Source organism: Canis lupus, chromosome 8, assembly GCF_003254725.2.
Source record: "Canis lupus dingo isolate Sandy chromosome 8, ASM325472v2, whole genome shotgun sequence".
Taxonomy (NCBI): Eukaryota; Metazoa; Chordata; class Mammalia; order Carnivora; family Canidae; genus Canis; species Canis lupus.
Genome location: NC_064250.1, coordinates 24,599,612 through 24,618,920, shown reverse-complemented (window position 1 = coordinate 24,618,920; position 19,309 = coordinate 24,599,612). Strand labels below are relative to the sequence as shown.

The 19,309-nt window shown below is 36.0% G+C and overlaps 1 protein-coding gene across 3 annotated transcripts in view; it reads left to right on the top strand.

Annotated features, from left to right (window-relative positions):
- MDGA2 (MAM domain containing glycosylphosphatidylinositol anchor 2) overlaps positions 1-19,309 on the top strand; it is a 791,718-nt gene that overhangs the window by 49,116 nt on the left and 723,293 nt on the right. The gene's annotated exons all lie outside the window — the stretch shown is intronic.

Below are 19,309 nucleotides of genomic sequence, written 5' to 3'. Positions count from 1 at the left end.
AAAAGATACATTTACAGTGCTGTATTTATAGAAAAAAAAAGTTATGTATAAGTGGACTGCAGAGTTCAAACTCATGTTGTTCAAGGGTCAACTATAAATCCATATTCTAGAATGGTTGGATGATATTGACCCTAACAGTATGAAATGAATCCCTCTTTCATGATAAATAATACTGTAGCAAGTTCAGGATTTGCTTTTTGGTGTGTGGATGTTTTATGTGTGGGCATGCATACATGTGTAATAAATTAAAGTTGCCAGCAAAATGTGAATTGAGAACATCTCTTCCAAAATAAGTATCCTCATCTTCTGGTGAATGTTTGAAATTCTACCACACAGCCTGCTTTATTTCTTTAGTTTAAGACTGTCCTAAGTGACTAAAATGCAAAACTCATTGATTAGGAGACCCTTTAGGCAGTTTGCTATCTAATGAAAACAAGGCCATTAGGGTCAGATAGGCTGGCTGAATGGCCATAGGCAAATTATTTATTGTATAAAGCCTTTAATTTTCTCTAGGGAAATAAGGAGCAGTAGTTATTCAGATTTGGTGTGAAAAAGAAATGAAAAAAACTGTAACAGTAATCACTAGCTGGCATGTGGATGGTGCTTAAAACTCACTGTGAATGGCTGTCTGAAATTCTTGTGACTTGGTTTCAAAACTAGGTAATAAGGGAAAGAAAACATGGTATCAGGTTTTCAAAGGATGCTCAGAAAGAAATGTTAGCAAGGCCCTGGAAGGGGAAATCCTATAGTCAAATTTGGTCTACTTTTAAGTATGGTCAGGCAGATTTATAAGAATACATTTGCCTAACAAGTTGTGAACCAGCCCCATGCTTTAAACTAGATGTGAATCTTTGAATTTTTTTTTCCTGTGGAAATCGAGTATGTTAAAACTACACTTTATTTTCTGTGTATAACATATTTTCTGAGTCAGAAATGTTATTTTAACACCTTGTTTGGAAATGTTAACCTTAAAAATAAAACTCTCAATTATGTTACCTGCAGAAATGGGTTTATTTGGGAATAGGGACTCATAATTCTAGACAAGAAAGCTATGGTAAAACCCTAGGCAAGTCCAACAAACAAAGGAGAGCAACCTTATTTTACGGAGGAGGAGGAGAAAGCTGAGAGGGTTTTACTTTGAAGGAAAGTCCATTGGAGGAAATCAAGCTTTTGGGGTAATGATGTAGAGTTGCTGAGGTCATTGATTTCTTGTAGGAGATGCAATATACATCCTCTCCTGTTGTGACATGTAATTGATGATCCTCTCCAGTTGATCATTCTTTTGTTGTTTTCTGTAGCTGACAGTTCTTTTGTAATTGGCATTGGGTGGTAAGGCCCTTCTGGCCTTGGGACTCCACGATAGTGAGGTTTCCCTTTATTAATTTTCGCAGAAAAAAATACAATACAAATAGTGCTTAAAAGGCATAAAGAGTGGGAAATTGCTTGGAGAAGATTTAACACTTCACAAATAGAAGCACACTCAAATAGTTTTGCACAGCCGGTAGTGAAAATAATTGAATAGTAAACGCAGCCTAGGAAGCTTAAAGACAATTCACTCTTTGGTGTTAATAAAATGTAAAATTCACCTGTCAGCAGTTATAACCTTGGACATCTTGAAGTTTGAACAGCTTAGAAGAGTTATAGAGCCTGATTTTTTTTGTTGTTGTTATGACTTATATTTGATGAACGTTTCTATTTTAAAGTATTTCTTATATAAATTATTCTTTACACCTCTGATCTTTCTTCAAAGGTGTGTAACCTTTTAAATTACTTATGTGAAGTCTATGCAATAAGACTTTATCCTGCACTTAGTAGATGTTACATTGCATTCCAGAGACTGGCAACTAATAAAACACATAAAACAGGTACATAAACATATATTTAAAATATAAAATAGAGGGGTACCTGTGTGGCTCAGTCAATTAAGGATCTGCCTTTGGCTCAGGTCCTGGGATCAAGCCCAAGTTGGGTTCCCTGCTCAGTGGGGAGCCTGCTACTCCCTCTCCCTTCGCCCACACTCATGCTCCTTCTATCTCAACTAAATAAGTAAAATATTTAAAAATTAATTAAAAAATATATAATAGAATGTGGTGAGTGCAGTGCAAAAATAATATTGGTTTACAAATTAGAGGAACCATTATATCTTCGATTAAATATTCATTTTGAGACTTGGAAAATATTTCCAAGTAAGATAGCCAGAGTTTTTCCCTCTAAACGCTGTGAAGATACCCAAATAATGTTTTATATTGTCTGTTCTATGCTACCAGTGTCTTGTGAAGCACATGCTTCTACTCTTGGGAAGTAATAGGCTATGGTGTATCTCTCCTCACTGTAAAGGTACTATTTTACACGGGTGAGACACTGCTTGCTTTCCAAGATTGCTGAGAGCTAGCAGTTTTTGCCTGCTATGTTGGGTTTGTTGACCAAGAAGGAGAAGCTGTAAAACAACCAAAAGTGTTTATTTAGGGTTTTAGAGATTGCAATCTGGGAGATACAGAGTGGACAAAAATTGAAAATGTGCTCAAATGGCAAGTGAAGAGTATAGGCTTATAGAGGCAAAAAAACCCACAAAGTTACATAACTTGCTTTGCAGGAATTATGATTGGTGCTGACTACATGATTGACTATTTAGCTAATAGGTGTTACATTATCCTTATTTCACCCAGAGTACAAAGGTGTGTTCCAAAAGTGTGTTCCAAAAGGTGGTCATAGGTGCAACTTGCAAAAGTCAAAAGTCCAGGACATTATAAAAATTGAAACCGATGTTCATGGGTCTTCCCTAGTATCCTCCCAGCCCTATTTTGAATGAATTTCTTAGCATGCTTGCTTCACTTTGGAATCTTCTTTTGCAGGTTTTTGGCCAAACAACTTGAAATTAAATTGTTCTATTATTCCTGTGCCAATTAAAATTTAGGATGATTTGTTTATATTAGTGCATGTGTTTTGTTTTCTTTACTCAAGCTTCCTTGTGTTATAACCTCTCCCAACACATGACATTCTTCTTATTCATTAAACTGCTAATAAAATGCTGGAGTTTAAGCAGTAGGCAAAACTGGTGAATTATTTAAAAAACAAAAACTAATTCTCAGTGGTTCATGGAGCAAGGCAGTTTAAATTTGCACAAAATGTGTGCTTTCTGACTCATTCACAGCAACTCTTTTTGTCCTACAAACCGTTTCTTCCCAGTGGGAAACAAATCAGATCATACACCTTTGTAAGTGTATTGTGTGCTATAGGGAAAGGTGTTGTCTATTCACAGTGATGTGGGTGGATCTGCTGACACAAGGCAAATAATACCTTTAGTATTTAGCCTTAGATGTAAGGTGTGAGCTAAAGGCCATGATTCTGGTGTTGCTGTGTGCAGTTAGGTCTCAATTACTTCTGCAAATGGAGAGGGGCAGGGGTCTCATGCCTTGACACAGTGATTACTAAAATACATTTCAAATATACAAGGTGTATATTTAGTTTTTGGATTCAATTATGTCTTTTTCAGTAGATAACATTTAAAAATAGTTTTGTGGCCATGTCAAAATTTTGCTTTCTTTTCTGAATAGTGGTTAGATAGAAAAGGGAAGTGATTCCAAATGGTGTTATGTGGTAGAAACTACATGGAATTGATTTTAGCCTGGTTATGCAGCCGACTCTGTACTTCTTATGTAGTTCATTTACCCATTCATTCAATAAATGCATGTATTCTCAGCATTAAGGACATAGTAGGGAGCAAGTCTCTAATTTCATTAACTGTATCATTTAGTTGAAAATAAAGAGATAAAATAACAAAAATACAACATGATTTCAGTTAGTCATTTGTGCTTTTGTAAAATTTTATAACCAGATTAATATGTACAACACTAACTGGGAGTGGGGGCACCATTAGCTAGAGCAGTTGGAACTGGCTTCCTTGAGACAGCAGCATGAAGGAGGTTTAGAGGGTCTTCAGGAGACAGTGGTGCAAGTGGGCTGAGCATATCAGAGAAAGACCATGACCTTGAAAAAGAAGGGCAGAGTTGAAGGACAGCAGGAGAGAAGGGGAAGGAGCTAGCTTCCTTAAGGTGTGACATTATGGAATACATATGTACCATATAAATCACATAGCAATGGAGACTGTGGGAACCTACTGGAAAATCTGTTTTTCTTTGTACAGGGGATGCTTAGTCTTCAGTTTGTGAGAAGGAATTTCACAGATTCCCTCAGAATTCATGTTAAAGTTATTTTTGGGTATTCTGAAATTCATTTCTTTCATTGTAGTCATTATAAAACTTACCTAGGCTATGGGGACATTGCATATTATTCTAATTTTGTTTCCTTGAATATTTGGTGGATTGATTTGATATGGTTTTCCCCATTCTTGTAAATAATGTTCTATCTGTAATGAAAAATAAGAATAAGAAATAAGAAGGATACAACAGTTTCTAATACCTTTTCTATCAGGTGACTCATACAAACCTGTATATCCATATGCCCCTCCTATAGATAGAACTTCCTATGTTTTACATAAATTTCTTACAGCTATAAGCAAAAGTGCATGTGTGTATATGTGTACATAAACTCAAGCACACGTTTTGCCACATAACTATTTTTGCATCTTATCTGTTAAGTGGAAAAGTAGTGATTGCTTTCATTCTATCTCAGTGAAGTTAAATGTATTGATGGGTTTATGATTAATGCTGTGCTACTCATTAAAAAATTATTTAGGGGATCCCTGGGTGGCTCAGCGGTTTAGCGCCTGCCTTTGTCCCAGGGCGCGATCCTGGAGTCCCGGGATCGAGTCCCACATCGGGCTCCCGGCATGGAGCCAGCTTCTCCCTCCTCCTGTGTCTCTGCCTCTCACTCTCTCTCTCTATGTCTATCATAAATAAATAAATAAATCTTTAAAAAAATTTATTTACCAAAAACAAAGAAATAAATGCAAGGACACTCTTGTGACTAGACACATGTCAATAACATTGGTAGCACAGGGCATTTTAAATCACAGAGGAATAAAAAGAGAGCAAGAATGAAAGAAAAGACAGAAATCAGAGTGTAGTAGTTGTATGTACCTCTGTAACAAACCACTCCCCAGTGCAGTGGCCTGAAAACAATTTATTACTACTCGTGACTTTGTGGATGGTGTGGTGGTTCTGCTGTTCTTGCCTGCATTCTGTTATGCACACGCATCAAGCAGGCTGGTCAACTGTGATGGTGGTCCTCTCTCTGTGTGGCCTTTCAGCCTCAAGTAAGCCCGACCAACCTTTTCAAGGCATAATAATCTCAGGATTGTGAGAGGATGAGGACGAGACCTTCTTGTAAATTGCAGGATATCATTTCCATGGAAGTCACAGAGATGGCCCAGATTCAGGGGTTGGGAAAATAGACTCCCCTTCTTAATGGAAGACTCAGCTAACTTTTTAATCTGAGAGAGCTTGAATGAGATCATGATTAAAGAAGAAAGAAGGAACATGGTGAGTAGTATGGGGTAGGGAGAAGAGGGAAGAAGGGGGTGGGAAAGAAGTGAGAAGGGTGACATTTAAAATACTAAAGTGAAAGTTGCAAATATTTCTTCCATGTTTCATCCTGATTTGGCTCAATTACATGTACAAAGTCTTCCAAGGGTTTGGAGACTGGACCTGGAGCAGAAAAAGGAAATGAGAAAGGGGGTAGTGGGCAGAGAGAGCAACAAAGGGAGAGAGTTACTGAGAGATGAGTAGGGGATCTAGAAATGAACCCACATCTAATTTTAGCTCAGTCCTTGGACAAAATCAAAGCATTTGCTAGGCAGCATATTATAGAATACAGATCTCTTGTTCAGAGGAGCAACCTGGCACAGGAACACTTTTCAGTGTGACATCAAATAGTACCCTTTTTTGAAGTAGCTTTTCTTTGAGCAGTGATGATTTTATGTCTACTGTACATAATTTGAGGATGGACTCTCATGCTTTGGGCTAATGCATCACTACATGGAACTGGTGCAAACTGATGTATTAGTTTGATAAAGCATTCAAATGGAATCTGATAGTTTCATTAATGTCTGAGAAAGGACTATAAAAGCAAAATCAATTAGTAGTGAGGCAGAGGAAAAATTAGGATCCTTTTATTTAAATCATTGAAGATGGAAAGAGTAAAAAATATTGCATGTCTCTGTTTGTATCTTGGCAGACAGACTGTATTGTTGCTTAGAGAGCAGTGGTCCTCATTCTCATTAGGGTAGATTATATAATAGACCCATTAATCCTAACCCTTAAATTGACCAGCTGAATCTGTGAAGATAAACAGGCTCCTATGGCTTTGCGTGGACAATCACTGGATGGAAGTCGTATTTGGATTCTATTTAACATATTACTTATCTTTTTTCTTTCTCATTTCTTTTTCTTTAAGCTTTCAGACTTACCAAGTACTTCACTTGGACTCCAGAGAACCAAGTTCAAAAGTCTTAGGCAGCATTCAACCTCACTTTCTGCACTCTGGGGCCGCTTCTATGTAGCACAATATATTTCACAGTCCCTGAGTCCTGCGCAAGGGAAGTATGGTTGTTGGGTTGTTGTTGTTTTTCCTTCAAGGTCTGTTTTTCATCAGTTTTGAATACTACAGACAAACTGTTGGTAAGTTTTTCAACCATTGGAGATCTCAAAGCAAAAGTCCGATATGAGAACTTTGTCACTTTTGTCCCACAGGGACAAAAATAAATTCCTGTTTAAAGTCTTCTTTGCTGGAAATAGTTTTCCATAGAGATATGATAGGAAACTAAACATATACAAATTTCAACCTAGTAAGAGAGGAAATATAGGTGGTCACCTTTTCCTCCAGCTACAATTCCTACTGGAGGAATTGTAATTGTTTGTATTTTATAGTGCTCCCGAGCTCTGAAACACCCGCAAAAAATAAAGTGGAATTATTCTATCGTTTTAATGAGTGGTTCATCTGATCAAGATGAGTGCTCACCCCTCTTGGCACTATCTGATCTAAAACCATGCAATATTTCATGCTTCCACTGCATTCACTGTGTATTGGGCTTCTTGGTCTCCACTATTCTTTTGGATTTGAAATAGCTGGTATTCACAAGACACCTTTGTGATTGGGCCTGTCAGTTTGTTGGCTGGTTGTATAACATGATAATTTCATTAAAAAAAAACATTAAATTGCTGATACAAGAGAGAAGCAAAACATGTGCCACTTATTTAAAAAATATTTTCTATTTAGATTTAAAATAGTCATAAAAAATAAAAATAAAATAGTCATAGGTCTCTACAGTCTTAGAGGAGCTTTTTTAGATTACATATATTAACATAATTATGGCATTCTTGTTCTTTCTAAATGAGTGAATTTCTTATCATTATAGGAAATTCAGACCTAAAACAGTAGTTGCTGAGTCCAGGAGAATAATCCCAAACTAAAACTCCAAAGCCACAGGAGAAAATATAATTTTTGTACATGCATGAATTGAAGAGATTTCAAGTTCAAGTTTTATTAAAGAGGGCTCAGACATACACAGGCTTGCTTTTATTCCCAGAACTACATATACACTGGGCTAACACATCCAAGCACTATTCATTGATGTTTCTGGATCATGACCTTTGACCTTGCCTTAGATGCCGCTGAAACTGGAACAAAAAAATCTTTTACTTTTATCCACACTTTAAGAACAAAATTTGAGTTTCATCTCAGCTATGCATGTAATTCTGATTGAGTACTTTCTTTTTTAAAGAAAGATTTTTTCATAAAGCCATTTAATTTTAATGTTAAATAATGGACAAGGAAATGAATATAGCTATTTTATTCTAGACAAGTAGCTTAGTAATAGAAAATAGGTTTATATGTAAGGACCCTTTATAATTTAAGGGCCATATCTTAAACTCTTGCTCCCTAACCTTTTATAATTTTCTTGGATAACAACTGCCCTGGATCAATACATTTATTTTTTCTTCTACCCAGGATGCAGAGAATTGTTGGGAAAGTCACAAGTGTTGATTTCTAGTACAGTAGACACATATTCTTCTCCTCAAGTTCTTGATCTTACTCTGTAACCAAACCAAAGCTGTTCAAAACAATGCCACCTGATTACTCTCTGCAGCTATGAGACACCTTCAGTGTTTTTTTAATGCCTTCTGTCTGACTCCTCAGATCTAGCTGATGGCGTCAACTAGTATTTACTCTGCAGAGTAAAAAGACATCATCAATATATAGCATTTTGGTGCTCAAAAATACGTGTTAAATTAAATGCTTAATATGCCTGTTTGAGTTGAAATCATGTATATGTCAGCCTGGACTCTCTTTGAAAATCTTACGAAGGCAGGCTTATCCTATTACTTTCTATAGCTATACAGTCTTATAAATTGTAGGTATTCAGTGGAATGTATCTCTGTATGTTTTAAGAAGATGCTAGTAATAACAGCATGTAAATTTGCTACCCCTAAGTTAAAATTTCTTGTTAAGGTTGCCCATTAAATCATGGAAGACTTACTGGCTAACATGACATTTTTCAGTGTTTGAAGATAGCTATCAGAAAGACCCTTAATTTAAAGGTATTTTTTTTTTTTTTTTAGCAGCCATAATGGATTTATACCAATTTGGTGCAGTCTTTCCTGCTCTTTTCTTTGAGGTGATGTACAGACATACATAGTGTGGTTTGCAAAGAGGACAATCATAGAAGCTGTGTATCCCCACTGATGGGTTTTGATGCATTTCTTTTGTCCCAAAAGTCTGAGACTTTAATGAGTCAACTACTGACAGCCCTAGAGAAGGTGTGGATAATAATTCCTATTATATACAAAAGCAGATATATCATGAATTCATAAGAGCTATGTAAAGTATTAAACTATCTTTCTGGGGCAACTGTATACAATGTTAAAGAAGAGAGAACCCACCAAGCCATGTAGCCAATATGACCACAAATCGAATATATCTCATTTCCTTGTAAATTTGAATTGTAGCTCTTTATTCCCTGTTGTATAAACTAAAAGTTAAGTCAATTATTATTTTCTCTCTGTGGTAGTAATATTACTTACTCAGGATATTCAGAACATACAATAGGTTATCCACCTAAATTTATATTAAATTTTAACTTTTATTTGAATGTATTTTAATTTTTTTTTTTTTATTTATGATAGTCACACAGAGAGAGAGACAGAGAGAGGCAGAGACACAGGCAGAGGGAGAAGCAGGCTCCATGCACCGGGAGCCCGACGTGGGATTCGATCCCGGGTCTCCAGGATCGCGCCCTGGGCCAAAGGCAGGCGCCAAACCGCTGTGCCACCCAGGGTTCCCTTGAATGTATTTTATATTTCAAACAGATTTATTCTTTATTTCAAAACACAATGAGGTGAGTTTAAAATGACACAGAATAATTCCTCAGTGACTTGATGCCTAACCTAGCTCTATCCTTATCTAGCTGGGTGATTTTGAGTATGTAATTAATCCTCTCCTGGCTTGATTTATATGTGAAAGGGGGTAGGAGCAAGCTTATCTCTTAAAATCCATTCCAATTATAAATTGATAGAATTTTAAAGCACAGGGTGTGAAGTGCATAAAGGAGGTATTATATTTTCCAGATGGGGAAATCAAGGCAAACAAAATCATTTTTTTATTTAAAGCCATTTTTTTTGGGTGTGTAGTAAACTCACTGATGGACTTAAATGGAAAAAAAAAAAAACCAAACTCATGACTCTTTATTCCAAGCACATGTCACTTTACTACTTCTTGGAAGAAATATTGAATGCAGTAAAGTACTCAATCTCAGCTGTGTGTAAGTGCTTTGAGTTCCGTGTATTGCCTTTTCTTTTTGTGCCTAAGTATACATCAGTAATTATCTTAATTTGATTTGCTGCCATTTGAATAAAATGGAAGAAACCAGCACTTGTCTTAGTTTCCAACTGACTTCATTCTTTCCTGCTAGCAGATTTTCTGTCTGGTTGTGTTTCAGATGGAATGACTTGACAGATTCCTTTTAAGTTAGAATCATTGACTCAATTATGGAATATCCTTCTTGTGCATAATGATGTTGTGAAGCATACTAGCAGAGGACAGACATGATGTCTTCACAAAATGATCATATTATCTAGTTTAGCAGATGAAACAGACGGGTAGGAAGCAAAGGCTGACACACTACTGGTGTAGCACCTCAGTTCTGTGCTTTGAACGGAGATTCCTTCTACTAACCTGCATTCTGTCCAGCTATTAAAAATAACTCTTCTCTCCAACGACAGCTCATTCTGAGTTTATTGTGTCTGTGGAGAAAGGCTCTGAACCACATTTGGGTAGAGAAGAGTCTGGAGCTGATTGTGTCTTTCTTTTTTAAAATTATTATTGTGGTAAAATTACATAACATACTATTTATCATTTTAACCAGTTATAAGTATACAAATTCAGTGGCATTAAATATATTCTCAGTGTTATATAACCATCACCACTATGTATACTAAAAACTTTATTGTCCCCAACATAAACTCTGTACCCATTAAACATTAACTCCCCTTCCTTTTCCTAGCCTCTGGAAACCTCTTCACTTTCTATCTCTATGAATTTGTCTATTTAGGTTCTTTATTTAAGTGAAATCATACAATATTTTCCCTTTTTATGTTTGGCTTATTTCACTAATTAAGCATGGTTAGACCTATTCATGCTAAGAATGTATCAAAATTTCATTCCTTTTCGTGGCAGAAAAATGCCTCATTGTGTGTGTGTGTGTGTGTGTGTGTGTGTGTGTCACATTTGTTTAACCATTCATCCGTGGACTGACACTTGGGTTATTTCTATATTTTACCTATAGTGAATAATGCTGCAATGAACATCAATATACAAATATTTGAATTCCTGCTTTCAGTTATTTTGTATATACCTAGGAATTACATTTTTGGGACATATAGTATTTCTGTGTTCAATATTTTGAGAAACTACCAAACTGTTTTCCACAGGGTCTGTACCATTTTACATTTCCACCATTAATATATGAGATTTGCAGTTTTTTAGCATCCTTGCCAACATTTTATATATATATATAAATGGCCTTCTTAGTAGGTGTGAGGCAGTATTTCATTGCGGCTTTGATTTATATTTCCCTAATGACTAATGATATTGAGTGCCTTTTTATGTGCTTATGAAAGCCTTTTTTTGTAGCATGTATAATAAAGCATACTTTGTGTTTATGTTATATAGATACATTACTTGATAAGCTTTATACACACTCTTGATGTCTTAATCAATCAATATCTGTCCTTTCCCTGGGCTTGGACAGTTCTATCTGGCAAGTCTAGACTCTGTGATTTTTTTTTTAAGAAATCTTCCATATATTTCATTTTCTTGTTGACTCTAATCTACTATATTGGAACCTGATGTGGGGCTTGATCCCAGAACCCAGGGATCAGTACATGAGCCAAAGGTAGAAGCTTAATCAACTGAGCCACTCAGGCGCCCCTACTATATTTTGTTAAAGAAAGCCATCTGTAGCAGCTCTTGAACCCAACCAAAGATATGTGAAAGCATTTTAAAGTTTTTGTAGTAATGATGGTTAGTGAGAAAGGTGTTAAGCAAGGGTCATTCATTTTGAATCAAATAACTATTAACCTGTCACATTTATGTTTATAAAATATCTCTTTGAAAGGGAGACATTATAAAATTATTTTTCCAGGTTTCAATATCTGAGATACAAAAATACAAGGTGAAGGCTAGTCATATAATAATTGGAATATTTTACCAACATTAATTATTTGTAGTTCATGTCGGAAAAGCGTGTTGGTGAATTTTTAGAAGAGAAAAAGAATGTGGGAAAGTTTCATCAAGGATATTTTTCCCCATTGATTTGAATTTTACTGAAGGAAAAATATACAATTAAAATATTCATTTTGTTTAAAAAATGGGCAGATAACTACATAGATATCATTTCTTGATAATGGAAACAGATAACTTTGATAAATCTATAAGGAATATCCTTAGTAATTTGTTTATTTTGATGGTTCCTTTAGTTTTTTTTTTTAACTGACTACCTAGAAAATTTAACCTTATAGGGAAAGTTTATGACCTCAGTTTCATAGTGATAAGGTCTCCTGACTACTTGAGTACACCTGTCTCTCAGAAAACATTTACATTTTCTTTCGAAGACCTTGTGGGATTTTAAGTGTAGCTTTAGTGTAGTAACACAGTGAGACACTGACACATTAGCGTGAAGGCTTTATTTGGTATAGCTACCACTTAATGCAGAGTAGAGCTCTTATAGAATGGGCTTAGGCATCAGAACACTTTGGTTATGGATACAGGCTCTTGATTTGAAGTTGAATCAAGATTCCCTAACTTACTAAATTTTAGAAATTTGGGAAGTTGCTTAATCACTACGTAACTAGTTTCTTCATCTTTATAATAGGCATAACAAAAATACTGACTTTGGAGGGACATTTTGAAGATTAAATAAATGAATCCAAGTAGCAGAATGCCTGATAAATATGTGTTGAGGAAGCATTAGCTGCTAATGAAATAGTAATAATTTTGGTAGGGGTATAAAGAGAAGAAGAAAGGGTATAAAATGCAATTTCTAGGCACTTGCTATTCCTTCATTCCAGTTGGAGCCCTACAGACAAGACAGAAGAAATGGATTTCCTGGGAGGAGACGGTGTAGAAAGTTATGCTGGAGGTGGAGCTGAACGGTGGGCAAAAGCAGACTTCCCTGCTATAATAATTCACCACGGGCCTGAGTATATGAAACATTGAAAACCATACATAAGGAAAAACATCATAGAAAATGACTTTCCAAAATGAGTCAGAAATGCTTTCTGAAGATGATGAAGAAAAAATCCACATGTTTTTAGGTTTTGGTTCTTAGAGTGAATCATTTGCGTGAATTTCTCATCAAGTCCTGTTCCTTGAGTATAGAATTACAAGGACAGAACTGAAGGCCTTGTTTTTTTTTTGTTTTTTTTTTTCAACTTTAAAACAAATTTTGTTGAACTATAATTAATGCACAATTAAATCCAGCCCTCTTGTGAGGTACCTAGGTGGCTCCGTCAGTTAAGCACCTGACTCTGTTTTGGCTTAGGTCATGATCTCAGGGTTGTGAGATAGAGCCCCATGCACAGTATGGAGAGTCTACTTCAGATTCTCTCTTGCTCTCTCCCTCTACTCCTCCCCCTCATGCTGTCTTTGTCTCTCAAATAAATAAATGAATAAATAAATAAATAAATAAATAAATAAATAAATAAATCTTAAATAAATCTTATATATACCTGTGTAACCACTTCAACAATCAAGATATAGAAGTATACTTCTATTACTCCCCAAATTATCTGGTTTTACTTTGTAGCCAGTCCTCCCCACCATAGTTTCAGGCAATACCTGATCTACTTTTTGGAATTACAGACGAGATTGGATTTTTTGTTGTTCTAGAATTTTATTTAAATGGAATCCTATAGAATATACTCTTATATTTGGCTTATATCATTCAGCAAGGGAGTCCTATTAAAGTAAGTTTAAAAAAAATAAAGTAAGTTTTTTTCCTGTAGAAAAGGCATTGTACCTTATACAAATTCAAATTTTTAGCTAAGGCTTTAAAAACTACCAAACTGTGCAGGAAAATTGAAAATTAAAGGACAGAGATTACTATATGCCTGCATGGTTCTATGTAGCATGGGTATGGCCTTGGTGACTCATTCCAGGTGTTAAAATGCATGGCGGAGGGTGGCTTCTTCCAAGAGTATAATTAATGCCTCTCCCTCCATTATGCTGTCATGTCTAAGTAAATTCTTCACTTGAATTCAACTGGAAACATGGTAGGATGAGTTTCTGTGGTTTGCTTCTCTTTATTTCTTAGAGTTGATCAGTTTTGGTATTTCCCTTTGTGCTGGGATCAACAAGGGAAATGTCTAATCATCTTGAAATTCCCAATTATCATGTTGGGTTGTGTCCAAAATAATCAGTGCTCTACAGTATGCATAATTTTTGTTAGGCACTTCAGTTACAGGCCTTGCTCTAGAAAAGCATGTATACATTGGGATGGGATTTGTGAAAGAAATTTAGGGATTTACCTAGACCTTAAAATTGATAATGTTTTAATTGTGACAAATAAGGAGGCATTCTTAGATGAGGGGGAAAAATAGCAATAAAAGCTAAAATGTTGGAAGGATATGGAAGAAATTGGCAAGACAGGTAATATATGATGTATACCATATAATCTGTTTTATCCATTGTACTGGAAGTAAATTGAGAATGGAGATGCTGCCTTCTTCCACTTTATTTGCAGCATTTAGCACAGTGCTAGGTACATAGTAGGTACGCAATAAACATTGTTTGAAGAAATGAAGGAGTGCATGGAATTTCATGGCAAGCACTGGGCCTAGTGGGGAGTAGCTCTGTCTTTACTGTGCCTATACAGTTAAGAACCAAGACCATAAGATACCTAGGAATAAACCTAACCAAAGATGTAAAGGATCTATACCCTCAAAACTATAGAACACTTCTGAAAGAAATTGAGGAAGACACAAAGAGATGGAAAAATATTCCATGCTCATGGATTGGCAGAATTAATATTGTGAAAATGTCAATGTTACCCAGGGCAATATACACGTTTAATGCAATCCCTATCAAAATACCATGGACTTTCTTCAGAGAGTTAGAACAAATTATTTTAAGATTTGTGTGGAATCAGAAAAGACCCCGAATAGCCAGGGGAATTTTAAAAAAGAAAACCATATCTGGGGGCATCACAATGCCAGATTTCAGGTTGTACTACAAAGCTGTGGTCATCAAGACAGTGTGGTACTGGCACAAAAACAGACACATAGATCAGTGGAACAGAATAGAGAACCCAGAAGTGGACCCTGAACTTTATGGTCAACTAATATTCGATAAAGGAGGAAAGACTATCCATTGGAAGAAAGACAGTCTCTTCAATAAATGGTGCTGGGAAAATTGGACATCCACATGCAGAAGAATAAAACTAGACCACTCTCTTTCACCATACACAAAGATAAACTCAAAATGGATGAAAGATCTAAATGTGAGACAAGATTCCACCAAAATCCTAGAGAAGAACACAGGCAACACCCTTTTTGAACTCGGCCACAGTAACTTCTTGCAAGATACATCCACGAAGGCAAAAGAAACAAAAGCAAAAATGAACTATTGGGACTTCATCAAGATAAGAAGCTTTTGCACAGCAAAGGATACAGTCAACAAAACTCAAAGACAACCTACAGAATGGGAGAAGATATTTGCAAATGACATATCAGATAAAGGGCTAGTTTCCAAGATCTATAAAGAACTTATTAAACTCAACACCAAAGAAACAAACAATCCAATCATGAAATGGGCAAAAGACATGAACAGAAATCTCACAGAGGAAAACATAGACATGGCCAACACGCACATGAGGAAATGCTCTGCATCACTTGCCATCAGGGAAATACAAATCAAAACCACAATGAGATACCACCTCACACCCGTGAGAATGGGGCAAATTAACAAGGCAGGAAACAACAAATGTTGGAGAGGATGCGGAGAAAAGGGAACCCTCATACACTGTTGGTGGGAATGTGAACTGGTGCAGCCACTCTGGAAAACTGTGTGGAGGTTCCTCAAACAGTTAAAAATATACCTGCCCTACGACCCAGCAATTGCACTGTTGGGGATTTACCCCAGATACAAATGCAATGAAACGCCGGGACACCTGCACCCCGATGTTTCTAGCAGCAATGGCCACGATAGCCAAACTGTGGAAGGAGCCTCGGTGTCCATCAAAAGATGAATGGATAAAGAAGCTGTGGTCTATGTATACAATGGAATATTACTCAGCTATTAGAAATGACAAATACCCACCATTTGCTTCAACGTGGATGGAACTGGAGGGTATTATGCTGAGTGAAGTAAGTCAGTCGGAGAAGGACAAACATTATATGTTCTCATTCATTTGGGGAATATAAATAATAGTGAAAGGGAAAAGAAGGGAAGGGGGAAGAAATGTGTGGGAAATATCAGAAAGGGAGACAGAACGTAAAGACTGCTAACTCTGGGAAACGAACTAGGGGTGGTGGAAGGGGAGGAGGGCGGGGGGTGGGAGTGAATGGGTGACGGGCACTGGGGGTTATTCTGTATGTTAGTAAATTGAACACCAATAAAAAATAAATTAAAAAAAAAGAACCAAGACCAAGTCCTTGTTTCAATAATGAGCAGAATTGTATATGACTTCTGAGAATATGAAGACCATGTAGGAGGCAGCAATGCCCCCTCTAAACTCTGAGGAACGCTAAACCTAAAAACCTTATTTGAAAAAAATGACAGAGACCTACTTTTTTATTCAGCCTGAAACTTAATGTTTATATTAACATATACATTTCAATTGAAATAACTTTATGGGTCCTTCCCAGGAATCTCTGAAACAATCTATACTCCTATTGCAAAATTGAATTTATTTACGAGTTCTCAAGACTTAAAAAAAAAAAAAATGAGCTCCACACCCAGCATGATGGAGCTCAACAAGGAGCTTGAACCCACGACTTGAGATCAAGACCTGAGCTAAAATCAAGAGTCAGACACTTAACCAGCTGAGCCACCTGTGTGTCCCTCTCAAGGCATTTTACTTTCCAACACTTTAAGAAAAAAAAAAATCAGAATAAGATCAGTCATCAGAAATAGTGAGTTATTGTAGAGAATAAGGTAAAATAGAGAAGAATATCCGTATCTGTGTCCTTACCATGTCCCAACAAGCTGGCTCTTTAAAAAATATGACCACTTAATTTAATGTTTATCCTAGACAAAACCATGAACTCCTTGAAAGGAAGCAAGCCTTAATTTAGGAGTTAATTATACTTTGTCCAATGACTATTGTTTCCAACCCACACTAAATCGGCATTTCTTACTAAGAGAGAAAAGTACAGTGATTAATTTATTTTGAAAAATTTGTAAGTTTCAGTTTAAAAAAACCTCCTGGCACTTCTATAATTTGACTACTGTTTTTAGTTTAATTATATATATATATTATATATTAAAGATTTTATATATATAATAATTTTATATATATAAAATGTATATTTATATATAATTTATATATAATTATTATTTAATTATATATTATATATATTAAAGGTTTTATTTATTTATTCATGAGAGAGAGAGAGAGAGGCAGAAGGAGAAGCAGGCTCCATGCATGGAGCCTGATGTGGGACTCGATCCCAGGTCTCCAGGATCAGGCCTTGGGCTGAAGGCAGTGCTAAACCGCTGAGCCACCCAGGGCCTCCCTAGTTTAATTATATTTTAAATGCCATTTAGGATGTGCATGTTACTGATAAAAGTCTCTCCTCTAGAAAGTATCTGGAGTTACTAAACACAAATAATGAAGCAAATGAAACAGAGTCTTTGGGGATCCCTGGGTGGCGCAGCGGTTTGGCGCCTGCCTTTGGCCCAGGGCGTGATCCTGGAGACCCGGGATCGAATCCCGCGTCGGGCTCCCTGCATGGAGCCTGCTTCTCCCTCTGCCTGTGTCTCTGCCTCTCTCTCTCTTTGTGTGACTGTCATGAATAAATAAATAAAATCTTAAAAAAAAAAAAGAAACGGAGTCTTTTTTATTTTAAAATTTTTAATTTAAATTTTAGTTAACATATAGTATAATACTGGCTTCAGTATTCAGGAGTAGAATTTAGTGCAGGGTCTTAAATAAATTGCTGCCTTTACGTGAGACCGAGTGTTTAAAATTATTGAAATTAATCTCAAACTTTAGCAAATAAGTGTGAGAGCATCAATGGCAGATGCCCAATCCCAGCAGTAAAACCTGGGAATTTTCACATCAGAGATTATCAGTTTTCCTTTGCCATAAGGATGAGCAAAGAAAGAAATTTTCTTTTCTAAAACCGGCACTAAAATTTTATAAGATTTCCGTAGAAAAGAGTAATTTCTTATGACATATGAGAGTACTAATCATTCTAAGTATAAAGATGAAATGTCCTGTCCTATTCCAAAATTAGTTTGTAATTGGGTTAAATTTTCTTCAATAGTTCATCATTATTTGTTGGTTAATCATCATATTTCAAAAATATTTCTTTGTGAAGTCACTGGAAAAATTTCCTCGTCCTAACTGTGGCTGGTCAGTGAGCATATTATAAATATTGCTCAGTGCAGTATTGTCCCAGATACTGCATATGAAAATTACTTGGTTTAAGTAATCTGTACTATTTTCTTGGTATTTTATTTTATTTTATTTTATTTTATTTTATTTTTATTTTATTTTATTTTATTTTTATTTTAGTTTTTAGATTTTATTTATTTATTCATGAGAGACACACACACACACACACAGAGGCAGAGACACAGGCAGAGGGAAAAGCAGGCTCCCTGCAAGGAGCCCGATGTGGGACTCGATCCCAGGTCTCTAGGATCACACCCTGGGCTGCAGGCGGGGCTAAACCACTGCGCCACTGGGGCTGCCCTCTTCTTGGTATTTTAATAACCAAATTTGAAATATTGAAGACAGACCTTCTTTTTCTCTGTTCTATAAAAAATTCAGATATACCTAGTGTTGTTCATAGTCATGCCCTATACCTTTCTCCCTAAATATCTTTGCTTACACTTTTGCCTCTGCCTAGAATGTACATTACCTTGTCAAAATCCTACTCATCTTTTAAGATCCATTCATATTCTTTTATTCTTACTAATAAGTGATAACTGCTCTCCTGAAACTTTAGTTATTTGCATTTTCTTTTGACAATTATTGCATTCTGCTTTTCATTTATTTGTATTGAACATCAGCTATTAACCATACCATGAACTAGGCCACTGCTGAGTTTATATTGTGATAGGAAGGGTGGTTAACTTAACATACTATTAAAATAAAGGATGATATCTGCTGTAACAGATATCTGCTGTTCTATTCAAAATTAGGGTCTAGCTGGAGCAGTTAGTCAAGAAAAAGAAATAAAAAGCATCCAGATTGGAACTGAAGAAGTGAAACCATCTTTATTTGCAAATGACATGAGTTTGTTTGTAGAAAACCCTAAGAGAGACGCCTGGGTTGCTCAGTGGTTGAGCGTCTGCCTTTGGCTCAAGACCGGATTCTGAGGTCCTGGGATTGAGTCCCACAATGGGCTCCCTGGGCAGAGCCTGCTTTTCCTCTGCCTATGTCTCTGCCTCTCTTTTTCTGTGTTTTTCATGAATGAATACATAAAATCTTAAAAAAAGAAAACCCTAAGAAATAGATGTATAAAAACTATTAAAACTAATAATTGTATTCAGCAAGGTCACAAAACACAAGGTCAACATACAAAAATTAATTGCATTTCTGTAAACTGGCAATGAACAATCTGAACATGAAATTAAGAAAGTAACTTCATTTATGACATCATAAAAAAGAATGAAGTATTTAGTA